Source organism: Mustela nivalis, assembly GCF_964662115.1.
Source record: "Mustela nivalis genome assembly, chromosome: 9".
NCBI lineage: Eukaryota > Metazoa > Chordata > Mammalia > Carnivora > Mustelidae > Mustela > Mustela nivalis.
Window position 1 is genome coordinate 90,369,011 of NC_139028.1, and position 12,750 is coordinate 90,381,760.

At 46.3% G+C, this 12,750-nt stretch overlaps 2 long non-coding RNA genes across 2 annotated transcripts; one reads left to right on the top strand and one right to left on the bottom strand.

The window, feature by feature from the left end:
- Positions 1–2,805: 2,805 nt before the first annotated feature.
- On the bottom strand, positions 2,806–12,108 carry LOC309841355. The gene is made up of 4 exons (XR_014299081.1): positions 11,759–12,108; positions 7,715–8,073; positions 4,834–5,154; positions 2,806–3,124 (listed from the first exon to the last, which is right to left on the bottom strand). It is a non-coding gene; the product is annotated as an uncharacterized lncRNA (long non-coding RNA).
- On the top strand, positions 4,050–12,544 carry LOC309841352. Its single transcript, XR_014299078.1, has 5 exons — positions 4,050–4,361; positions 4,951–5,085; positions 11,619–11,681; positions 12,103–12,206; positions 12,317–12,544. It is a non-coding gene; the product is annotated as an uncharacterized lncRNA (long non-coding RNA).
- The last annotated feature ends 206 nt before the right edge of the window (positions 12,545–12,750 follow it).

Consider the following 12,750-nt stretch of genomic DNA (forward strand, 5'->3'; position numbering starts at 1 on the left):
CTGCCAGCAGCTGTCCCATGAAGCAATACATCTTAGCACCACCAGTAACAGGACACACAGGTACTCGAGCTTCCTCATAGATGCAAGGGGAAGCAACACAGCCTCACCCTTGCTGTATTCTTGCAAACAATGCCCAAGCTGCCCAGTCTGGAGGAAATGACCAAGCAAGTCCAGATCTCAGGGCATTCTGTGAGACAACTTGCCCAGATTCTTCAAAAAAGTCCATGCCCTGAACAGGAACATCTAGAGCGTTAGGGATACTTCAAAAACAGATTACGGCATGTCACTTGGACATATCTGACATACATAGTACTGAGCAAAAGAAGCCAGACTCAAAAGAGAGTTTATAAAAATGTGATGATTCCATGCACACAAAGTTAGAAAACAGACAAAACCTATTTGGGTAGAAGAAGTCAGGACAGTGGTTTTCCTTGGGCATGAGGCCAGGGAGGAGACCCAAAGGAGAATTCCAGGTTGCTGACAATGTTCTGTTTCTTGATCTTGCTGGTTACTAAGGCACATTCACTTTGGGGAAATCTGCTGTAGCTAGCGCCCTCTCTGTGTGTGTGTGCATGCGCACGTGTGTGTCTGTTAGAGAGAGGAAGAGAAAAATAACATCACTGTGGCCAAGTATTGCCAACTAATAAATCTAGGTGAAGGATATATGAATATTTATTATTAACTATATTATTATTTTAACTCTTCTCTAGGTTTGAAATTTTCCAAAGTAAAAACTTGAGGGGAAACAGAAATGGTTTTAGAGTATTTGTAAAAATGTTCCTGGCCCCACAAATGGCTGGCACGTTCTATATCAGCAGGGGCCTCTGCCACACATTCGCATCAGCCACACACTTATTTAAATATATGCAAACCACTCACCCTCCGCTAATACAGAACAGAGAACAAAAAACACAACTAGTTTGCATTCATCGTGATGCCTAAACACAAGCCAAATACCGATCTGGTGCTCAGACCCCAAAATAGCAATCTTTTCCCGTGTTGAGAGAAAGCCTGCTGTGCTGGGCATACTAAGCTAATAGCTTGGAAACTGCAGAACCGTAGCTGTGGGACTTCGGATTCCTACACGTTATTTTAATGGTAGATGATCTTTACTATGCTCACTGGGTTTAGAACCCAACTGACTTAGCCGTGACATTGCTGGCAATGTTAACCAACATCAGAACCTCGTTTATCCTTTAGAACATATGCTCTTGTTGGGGTAGCAGGAGGAAGAAAATTCAGAGCTCTATCTTCTGATATTTTCCGGCTCAAGCATAGAAAGAAAATCCCAGAAGAGGGCAGACAGAAGAGGAAACAAGGAGAAGGAGAAGTGTTATTTGCATCCGCCTTTAATCTAAAATGGCACATTGTGGCCAGAGGCCAAGTGCAAAAATCCAATGTAGAGAATGGTTACTCTAAGAAACAATGGTTCTTACCCTTGAAGGCCATCACTGCAAAATCCTTATGCCTCCCTCTACCCCCATGTCTCATCCCTTTAAGTGCCAAGTCTTCAGGAGGGCACAAATACTGTGGCCTCTTGGCACTCTGGGTCTGGGGAAGACGCAGCATCTACCCCGAACCCTCCAATCTTCCAGTGCTAACTCCATAGACCCCTGTAGTTCAGCTCAACTGCCAGCTGTCCGTGAGCCACTCCCTGGCACATTCCCGGAACATAGTAGATGCTCAATAAATATTCGTTGGCAAAGTGAATGAGCTATGATGAGAGGAGCTGCAGAAGAAGCTAAAGGAGTGTTTTTCACAGAAGACTCTATGCAGCTGAGAGAGCTTTTCACTGACTTCTGCTCAGAACCCAGCTCCGGAGAGCTCAAGGGCACTGTTCAGCATGGGGAGAGATGCCTTGTTGGCATGGACAACAGCCTCCTTAGCACAAGGGACTTTGCAGGAAATTGACATCTGCAAGAGCCAGCGTAGAAAAGAAATATCATGGCTGTGAGGCAATTTACAGAAGATGTACTAATTTTTAAGTCTATATGGGATATCCCAGGGGTCCTTAACTAACTCAGCATTTGTAAGGGACTAACAGGTGGCCTCATATGAACATAAGAGAAAGAATCAATGAAAATGGGGTGGCTACTATTATAAGGAGTCCAATTTTGTGCTCTAAAAATCTGTATTAAGAGTGAATTGTGTGCTAGATCCCATGCCATGTACTTTAAATATGTTATTTTGTGTAATTCTCACAGCAATCCAATCAGATATCTTATTTTATGAAGGAAGTAACTAAGGCTTGAAGAGGTTGCTTACCTAAAGGTGATGGTTAATTTTATGGGTCAACTTGACTGGGCCATGAGGCACCCAGATATCTGGTTAAACATTATTCTGGGTGTGGCTGTGATGGTATTCTTGGATGAGATTAACATTTGAGTCAGTAGACCAAGGAAGGCAGATTGCCTTCTGCTGATGTGAGTGGACCTCCTCCAAGCCATTGAAAGGCTGAACAGAATAAAAGAATAAAAGTAGAATAAGAGAGTTCTTTTTCTGAGTGTCTCAAGTCAGACACCGGTCTTCTCCTGCCTTTGGACTCAGTCTGGAACTATAGCATTGGCTCTCCTTCGTCTCTAGCTTGCAACTGCAGACCTTGGGACTTCTCAGCCTCTGTAATCACATGAGCCATTTCCTGGTAATAAGTCTCTTCATAGTCATATACAGATTTCTTTAACTCAGTGTCTCCTTGAAGTGTGTGTGTGTGTGTGTGTGTGTGTGTGCACGCGCGTGCGTGCATGCATAGTATTATTATATTCTGTTACTCTGGAGAACACAGACTAAAATACTAAGATCACACAATTACATAATAGACATTCTTGGCTGAGACATCCCACTCCCCTTGCTGGTAGGACCCACCTCCCACTATAAAGACTTAAAATGCCAATACTCCCTTCCTCAGCTTCTCATTCAGGGCACAGACCAGCAAACCCCATCTCGTCATGTGGACCTAAAGGAGAGTTTGGGGGATGGGGTGCGGGATTACTGCAAAAGAGTTTCTCTCCTAAAAAAAGGAGCCGCCCTGGAGGAAATGGCTCTTTCCAACTCTGGAGGATTGCATCTGCTGGTGCCAGGAACTACAGCAACATCTTGCAATCAGAAGGAAGACATGGTCTTTGTGCTGAGGAAGGCAGAGCAGAAAACAAAAAAAGTGTGAATTCATAACACTACCGCTACTGTAGAGCTGCTTAAGAATTAACTCCTTCTGAAGTCACCTGGCCTCCAGATTGCTTACATAATATTGTTTAAGGCCCCTTTAAATGGAAGTCTGTTCCCTGCATCCAAAAGCATCTTAATCTAATTAGCTGATTTAATTTACATAGCACTACCTCACATCAAAGGACGTTGGTTTATCTAGTCACAGGTATACATACAGTTTCCGTTACTTCTCTTCCTCATTTACAAATAGGCCTGCGAAATGCTACCTCTGCCCATATCACCCACCCCTGCATCCCTCTACCCCTCCACCCCTCTATCGATCTATTATCTATCATCCATCTCTCTGAGTTCTGTGGTCATAAAAGTTTGGGAAGCTGTGACTGCCGCATACTGTAATAGCCCTTTCTGGACAATGACATTGACATTAACAAGTTGGAGGCTCTGAGAAGTTCTGCAGTGAAGAAACGTCTTTTAACTTTAACTCAGCCTGTTCTCCATTTTTTGTTAGCTCATCACAGAACTCAATTGGAGCACACTTTGTAACAGCAACCTAACTCGGAGAACATGCACACGTGACTGGGTCTCTCTCTCTCTCTCTCTCTCTCCTAAGATCCCCCACACACACTCTAAGAGGGCAATTGTTCCCTCTGAAGGCAGCTCTTGTTCTCCTGACGCACTGAAGCAAAACCTCTAGTACAGAGAGGCCACTCGGAATTTGCTTAGCAGATGTTTACAGAGAGCCGACGTTAATTTCCACACAAAAGATACATTACGTTAATTTTCACACAAAAGATACATTTCTGGCCTTGACTTATTGTTTATGATTCAACAACTACACTCTAGGACCCTCGACTCTGGCCCATCACCCTGCCTGAGCTAACCAGATTTGACACAAACAGTTCCCATTCGCGGTGGCCCAATCCCCTGTTTACACCATCCACGGCCCAAGAGGCAATCTCGTGCTCGTACTTTAACATAAACTTCAGATCATATGCATACTAACACTACTTCATGAGCAAGAAATTATTACGTCTGGTTCATTGACATTTACTTCTGGGAACCATTTCAATCAGATTAATCCGTTTATCTAAATAATCTTCCACTCACTTCACAACATCAGAACTCGCCAATACATTTTCTATTGATGCTTCCAGCCCTCCTTTACATGGACCAAGATGCCGGATGAGGATCTCCTGCAGGTCTGCAGCCCAGACCCTCACCCAGGCGGCTGTGAGGTGTAGGGGAGCCCAAAATAACCTGTGTCTCTTCGGAGCTAGAGAAAGGGGTGGAGGGGGAGCCAGGCAGCTAGAGGCATCTGTGGTCACCTTTCACTGACAGGTGAGGCGGGCAGAGGGAGAGGGAGAAGCAGGCTCCCCGCTGAGCAGAGAGCCTGATGTGGGGCTCGATCCCAGGATCCTGGGATCATAACCTGAGCCAAAGGCAGATGTGCTTAACCGGCTGAACCACCCAGAAGCCCCTCTTTTTCTCTTGCTTTATCCAAACTCCAACTATTCTTCAAAGGTCAAGCTCACATCCCACCTCCTCAGCACATATTCATACTTCTGCAGCCAACAATGACCCATAGGGCTGCTTCGTCTCCATCCCTGGGCTAATCCTTGGAGCTCAAGTTTTTGTCTGACTTCCATGGTGATGATTGACTCTACAAGTTACCTGGAAGCTCCCGGAGTTTGGGGCAATGCCTCGTATGCCCTCTGCCTCCCTGATAGCACAGGGCTAGGCACACAGCAGTTTTATAACACCTAGTTTCTGGAATGTCTCAATGCACAGGTTTGCAGTGTGGTTGTCAAGGTCTGCTTTCCGGGCCCTGGGTGGGGGAATGAACGAGCCCCAGCTCTTGTGGCATGGACATCTGATCATGCTGAAACCCGGGAAACTGTCTCCATGTGCATCCACAGCAATGGGGTAAGATGAGACCCTTCTTTCTTGAAAACCAGTCAGAGTTGCTAAGGGACAGTGTTACTCAGCTGAAGTCTGTAAGGAGATAAAGGAAAACAAAAACACATTTTATCTTAATTAGTCTATTATTCTGTTCTTCCAGGCTTCTGGGTTTTTCATTTACTTATTTATATTGGACATTTTTTTAAAAAGGTTTTATTTATCCATTTGGCAGAGAGAGATCACAAGTAGGCGGAGAGGCAGGCAGAGAGAGAAGAAGGGAAGCAGGCTCCCTGCTGAGCAGAGAGCCTGATGCGGGACTCGATCCCAGGACCCTGAGATCATGACCTGAGCCAAAGGCAGAGGCTTTAACCCACTAACTCACCCAGGCGCCTCGCGGACATTTTTTTTTTTTTTTTTAAACAAGAGGAGGAATTTGCCCTGTTAATTATCCAGTAGTTGCACTTGATTCTGGCTTGAGGTCAGTGGCTTTTAGTGAGGGGCTGCTGGTAAATTGACTCTCTTGCTGAAGTTCTTGGATGTTCCCATAATAACAGTTCACTTATTATGTCCAGTTATTGCTTCAAACATATTATTTGTATTAATCTATTGGATTTTTACAAGAATTACACAAGGTCAGTGCTATGAATGTCAACATCCCAGAAATCAGAAAGCCATGCAGAAGAAAGTTTGAGTTATTTGGCTAAAGTTACAGAGCCTGGGGTGCTAGAACCAGGGTTTGAACCCCTGTGCTCTGCCTCCAGAGCCCAGGCCCTTAACCTCTACACTTAAGGCCAGATGGGGAAAGAATGAGAAAACCTGAGCCTTCTAAAATCAGTCATGTAGTAGGGGATGGCTTTGGGAGACAGACAGACCTAGGTTCAAGTTCTTGCTTCATTGTCTACCAGAAATTTCATTTTTTTAAAAAGATTTTATTTATTTATTTGACAGAGATCACAAGTAGGCAGAGAGGCAGGCAGAGAGAGAGGAGGAAGCAGGCTCCCTGCTAAGCAGAGAGCCCAATGCGGGACTTGATCCCAGGACCCTGAGATCATGACCTGAGCCAAAGGCAGAGGCTTAACCCACTGAGCCACCCAGGTGTCCCCAGAAATTTCATTTATTTAATTAAAGAAAAAATATTTTTTAAAGATTTTATTTATTTATTTGACAGAGGGAGATCACAAGTAGGCAGAGAGGCAGGCAGAGAGAGAGGGGGAAGCAGGCTCCCTGCTGAGCAGAGAGCCGGATGTGGGACTCGATCCCAGGACCCTGAGATCATGAACTGAGCTGAAAGCAGCGGCTTAACCCACTGAGCCACCCAGGCGCCCTAAAGAAAATATTTTTTAAAAAATGTTTTAGTTTTAATTTTTTTAGAGAGAGAGAATGTGTGCATGTGGGTCAGAGGGCCAGAGAAAGAATCCCAAGCAGGCTCCATGCTCAGCACCAGGCCCGATGTGGGACTCAATCTCACAACTCTGAGATCATGACCTAAGCCAAAACCAAGAGTTGGATGCTTAACCAACTGAGCCACTCAGGTGCCTCTAGAAATTTCATTGTAGGCAAATTACTTCACCTTCCTAGGTCTTAGTTCCCTCATCTGTAAAGTGGGATAAAAGAAAATTAATATATAATATATTAGGCACATATAAGTGCATAGTAAATGTTAGGTATGAATTGTTCTTCTGTTCTCTTTTCTTCTAAGACAAGGATCTTTATTCCATTCAGACAACATTCCATCTGTCACTCTTACTCAGCTCTGTGGCTTGCGAACAAAGGAAAAGAGACGTGTCTGATGAAGGGGAGTTTCTAGACTAGCCAAGCATTGACCAGATCACCGGACAGCTCTGTCCAACATTGGCACTCAGAAGTTTTAAGGTCTCTTATTTAACACCAGACTCCACTGTTGCAGTTAGGAATAAAAATGCGGCTGGGAAGAAAACAAGTTCCTTGGGAATTTATCGTTACCTCTCTTTAATACCATTTTCCCTTCCCGTTCTCTTTTCCTTTTTAAATTTTTTAAAAAGATTTTATTTATTTGACAGAGCATGAATAGGCAGAGCAGCAGGCAGAGGGAGAGGGAGAAGCTGGATTCCCGCTGAGCAGAGAACCCAACGTGGGGCTCCATCTCAGGACCCTGGGATCATGACCTGAGTCCATGCTTAACCCACTGAGCCACCCAGGCGCCTCCCCTTCTCTGGCTTTTAAGGAGATATTTCAAATGTGTTCATAAATTCCAAGTCTAATGACAGAGATACAAACAACAAACAAACCAGTGTTTCCTCCTAGTTACTTCATGAAATCAGAGACTTAGCCTAGCTGCGAAGAGGGGCAAGCTGGTTAAATTAATGTTTTAACAAAAAGAGGAACCCTCTTCCATCCTGTTTTACTTTCAAAAATATCGAAGGCAATTTAACAACTTTACGCAAACCAGCCATGTCTGCTTCTCAAGTCATTGCTTTCCCTAATGTCAGCACTGGTTTGGGCTGTTGGCAGTTCGGCAGGATGGGGTGGGGGTGGGGAGACAGGTATGCTCTGGAGAGAGTCTGCCTGGGTTTGAGCCCCACATTTGTTATGGGACCTGGGGCAAATCACTCACCCTCTATAATGGGCTGAAAGATGGCCATTCAAAAATACCTTTGGAACTTGGGAATATTACCTTATGTGGGAAAAGTTTTGCAGGTTTGTCTGAATGAAGAATTTTGTCATGAGAAGATTATCCTGGATTAGCTGGGTGGGCCTTGAATGCTGTCACAAGCATCCGGACTAGAGAGAGGCAGGAGCTGATGCCCACACACAGGAGGCAGCTGGTGAAGTGATAGTGGAAGCAGTGGGATCTGAATCCACCCTCCCGCGGGCTTTGAACATGAAGGGAGGGGCCGTGAGCCAAAGAACGGAGATCCAGGAGCTGGGAGACGGAGGGAGCAAATTTTCCCCCAGAGCCTCTGGAAGGCATAGAGCCCTGCCTGCACCTGCTTTCTGTCCACTGAAACTGCTGTCGGACTTCTGGCTCCAGAGCTGCGAGAGAGTACATTTCCGTTATTTTAAGCCAAGAGTTTAAGTCATAAATGGCAGTTTGTGATCACAGCCCTAGGAACTAACGTAGCCTCTAGGAGTCTGTGTGGACGACCCCAGACACAAGCTGGGACAGTGCGGGTATTGCGCCGGCGGTGCTAAGAAGGGAGATGGGGAAGCTGGCTACCAGCACCCTGCGGGGCCATTTCCTCATCAGACAGATGTCCCTGCATCCGTGTAGTCCTTCTTGAGGGTAGGGCCCTCGTGTAATGCCACGCAAATCCTAGTGATCGGACTCTGCAGTCAGAATTTCGCTTTGCCTCGGGGTCACCTGCGGCGGGTTATGGAAACCCAAAGACTCAGTTCCCTGAGCTGTAAATGTGCTTCGTGTGGTGACGTACAGAGGACGCAGTGCCTCACCCAGCACAGAGCAGCTTTTCTCCTGGTCCTCTCAAGGGCCTGAGAAGACAGCAGGTGCTTCTCCCAGCCTCCTCTCCATCCCTGTCCAGCTGGACACCAGGAGCAGGAGAAAATGGTCTGTGCTGTGTGTGATTCCTGTAGGCGGGCAGCGAAGGTCAACCCGCAGACCTCCAATGGCCCTCTCTGGGGTGGTCGGTGGCCCTTCGCTGAACACATTTGTTGAGCACCTCCTAGGGGCCAGGTGCTGATCAGAGCGCAGGTCCCAGGAAAATGTTTCATTTATTTATCTTTTAGGGTTTCTTTTATTTGAGAGAGAGAGAACGCATGAGTCACCAGTCAGAAGGAACAGCAGGCGGAAGGAGAAGCAGACTCCCCACGGAGTAGGGACCCCAATGTGGGACTCAATCCCAGGACCCCAGCATCATGAACTGAGCCCAAGGCAGACGCTTAACCACGGAGCCACCCCAGCACCCCTCCAGTGAAATGTTTTCAGGTAGAACAATATAGTGCAGGGCCACTGCTGGCTCCAGAAGTGTTTTGTGAAGATTAGAAAAAGTTGCCTTTTCTGGGCAGACACAACCTGGTTGGCACACAACTTGGCAAGTAGGAGGCCCCTTTGTGTAAGGAAAAAAGTGTCCCCTCATCCAAGTAGACACAGCACATGCGGGGCCCATGGTTTGGCCGAGTGAGGACTGGATTGAAGGCCTCTTTACCCTTCATCCAGGGGCCTGGTCAGGCACAAGGGTCCTTCCAGAGGCAGCATCCCCTTAATCATGCTTTAAAGAAATTTTTATTTGAATAGAGTTGACACATGATGTCACCTTAGTTCCAGGTGCACAACCAAGGGATTTGACTTCTCTAAACACGACACTGTGCTCCCCACACAGCCCTATTACAATGCCATCGACTCTGTCCCTTAGCTGCTCCTTTTATTACTGACACTTGCTCATTCTGAACTCGAAGCCTGCGTCTGCCACTCCCCTTCACCCACTTTGCTCATCCCCCAAACCCCTTCCCTTTGGCATCCACCAGTTTGTTCTCTGTATTTAAAGGGTCCAATTTTGGGGCACCTGGATGGCTCAGTGGATTAAAGCTTCTGCCTTTGGCTTAGGTCGTGATCCCAGGGTGCTGGGACCGAGCCCCACAACGGGCTCTCTGCTCAGCAGGGAGCATACTTCCTCCTCTCTCTTTGCCTGCCTCTCTGCCTACTTGTGAGCTCTCTCTCTCTGTCAAATAAATAAATAAAATCTTTAAAAAATAAATAAAAAAGGTCCGATTCTGTTTTTTCTTTTGTGTTTATTTATTATTTTAAAAAATCTTTTAATGAGTGAGAGCATATGGTATTTGTCCTTCTCGGTCTGACTTATTTCACTTAACATAATGCACTCTAGGTCCATCCATGCTGTTGTCAATGGAAAAACCTCATTTTTTTAAAAAGATTTTATTTATTTATTTGATAGAGAGAAAGAGCGAGAAAGGGAACACAAGCAGGGAGAGTAGGAGAGGGAGAAGCAGGCTTCGCGCCGAGCAGGGAGCCCAATGTGGGGCTATCCCAGAACTGAAGCTGAAGGCAGATGCTTAACAACTGAGCCACCCAGGTGCCCCCAAACCTCAACTTCTTTATGGCTGTGTATTATTCCCCTGTTATATGCTGCAGCTTCCTTATCATTCCTCTGTGAATGAACATGGGGTTGCTTCCCTATCTTGCCTATTGTAAATAACGCTGCAGTAAAGATAGGAATGCACGTATCTTTTTAAATAGTGTTTTTGTTTCCTTTGGGTAAATTACCCTGTGGTGGAATTGTTGGATCATATGCTAGTCCTATTTTTAATTGTTTGAGGAACCTCCATATTGTTTTCCATGGTGGCTGCACCAGTTGGCGTTCCCACCAACGGTGCCATGTGTTTGTGCTCTCTGTTTAAGGGCTCCTCTTTTAGTCTCTCCTTTCAGACATGTGAAAATGTCCTTTCATTTATGAAATGATGGTAAGAGTAGATGGCCTTTGTTTGCTTTATCTCTTTTGTGACACGTTCTCAACCAAGCAAGATTAAGTGGGCAACTTTGTCGGTTCTCTGTTTGGGACATCTTTCAGGTCTGTAAAATTCATAACTTTGGAAAGTCCTAACCAATGGGAGGGGCTACCTGGTCAGAAGAGCTCTTTTCAAGCAAAGAAGAAGTCGTGGAAAACATGCAAAACGTGGAGCCGGGCGAGCTGTGTATGAGCCGCAGCGATCCCTGTGACATCTCAGAACTGCTGGGTTGCTATGGTTATCCAGATACCTATGTAATTACCTAGGAGGTTGCTGTCTGTGTGACTTATGAGGCCCGTGCCATGCAGATATTCAGAAAAGATTTTCGTGTCTGAGAAAAATACACGCGAGCAACAAACGCCATTACTGGAATGCAACCGCCGGCACACGCAAAAACATTCATGCACACAGGAGAATCATTGTTGCTTGCATGCTTTGGCGTTGAGACGTGCCTCACGTGAAGTCCACATAGTGGTGGGGAGGCAGGCCTTGGTTCCAGAGATCAATCCTCTCTTAGCCAAGCTAGAAGCAGAAAACGGGTCTTGATGAGAGGTGAGTGAATTGGCTCACCCAACTAAGAATGGAGGGTTTGTGTCAGGAATAGCTTGATCAGGCTCAGTGACTAAAATAGGACTCAGCTTTTCCCCCACCCCTTGACACTCTGCTTTCCCCCATGATTACTGGGCACAGGCTCTCCCTTGTGATGGCCTCACCACATGGTCGGTTGACTGCCAAAGTTCTAGTCTTGGATCCACCAGAAAAAAAGAAAGCTTATCTTTCCCAACAGTTCAGACAAACAAAAGTTCTCTGCCTGGGTCTCATTAGCCTGAGTTAGATCGTGCGCTTATCCCTGACCCTCTCACTGTAACCAGGGGCATGCGGAACCTGGAGCTGCGGGTGCAGTAGGGGGAGGCTTAGTTCTCTAGAATATAGTCAGGGTCAAGGAATGTGGCCAGCCAAGCTTACTTTTAATCCCAAAAGGAGTGGGTGCTAAGAAGTTAGTCCCCAAAGAGACATCACCCATGCTGCTCATTCTCCCTCTCCCAGTGCCTGCCTCTTTCCTGATCTGTTCTCCCTTCTCAAATGCTGCCCTGTAGGGACTTCATCCCCAGGCCGCTTGCTGGGTGGGCCCTGACTGGATCAGACAGTGAGAGGCACAGGTACGTGATCTGAGGGATGGGGGTATTTCTTCCCTGCTCCCTCCCTGCCCTAGTGTCTCTCAGGCCCCCATTCTCACCAGGATGCCAGTCATTTCTCTTCTTGCCTGGTCAGCCTCCCACTGCTGTATCTCTGGGTACCAGTGCCCTTTTTTTTGTGTTCCTTTGATCCTGTCCATATAGGATCTTGTCCATATAAGGACCTGTACATGGTCCCTTAAAGTCTTTTCATTTAAACCAAGGGTTAGCAAACTTTGGCCCACAAGCCAAAAACCCCCGTCCCTGTCTCTTTGTGTAAAGACGGTCTTACCAGAATGGAACTTCGCCACGCCCATCACTCATCACTAAGGTGCTCTGTGTGGTCAGCTGTGGCAGAGACCTTGCAACCCACAAAGCCATGATATTTATATCTGGTCCTTCACAGGAAAAATGCCCGACCCTTGGGAGAACCATCTGTGATGGACTTTGTCCTGCTGGGACCCTACTGCATTTCCTTATAAAATTTAAGAAGAGAGTGCTACTTTTGCGGTGAGATTTGTATGTAAATATTTATACAAAAGGTCAACCCTGCTGGCCCAAGGGGAGACCCCAAAGGGGAGAGAGACGTGTAGCAATCTTTTTTTTTTTTTTTTAATCAGTGAGCTGTAGTTTCTCCCGGCCCTTGTGTTGAGGGGTCTAAGACAGAGGCTGCCTCTGTTGCTGATACCCGGCCAGCGCTCATACAGAGAGCACACCTGAGTGCTCCAACGCCATCGGAGCGTGCCAGCCAACGGGAAAATCAATATGTAAAGAACCAAACCCAAATGCTGGAAGAAAAAGATGAACATGGCTAGGTTTAGAAAATAAAAATGTTCTAAACAGATAAACAGGAAGCATCGCGTTTTGATTTGTACTGTTTTCCAGGCCATAAACCCCTAATATCCCCCGACGTTTCATTAAGAGCCCCCGTGGTAGCCGGCGTGTCTGCTGCGGCTTGAACAGATTGCTGCAAAAATGCTATCCGAGCTGCAGACCCGATCTTTCGCAATGTTTTACATGGGCGCTAAATGGGGGAGAAGTCTGATCAATCACG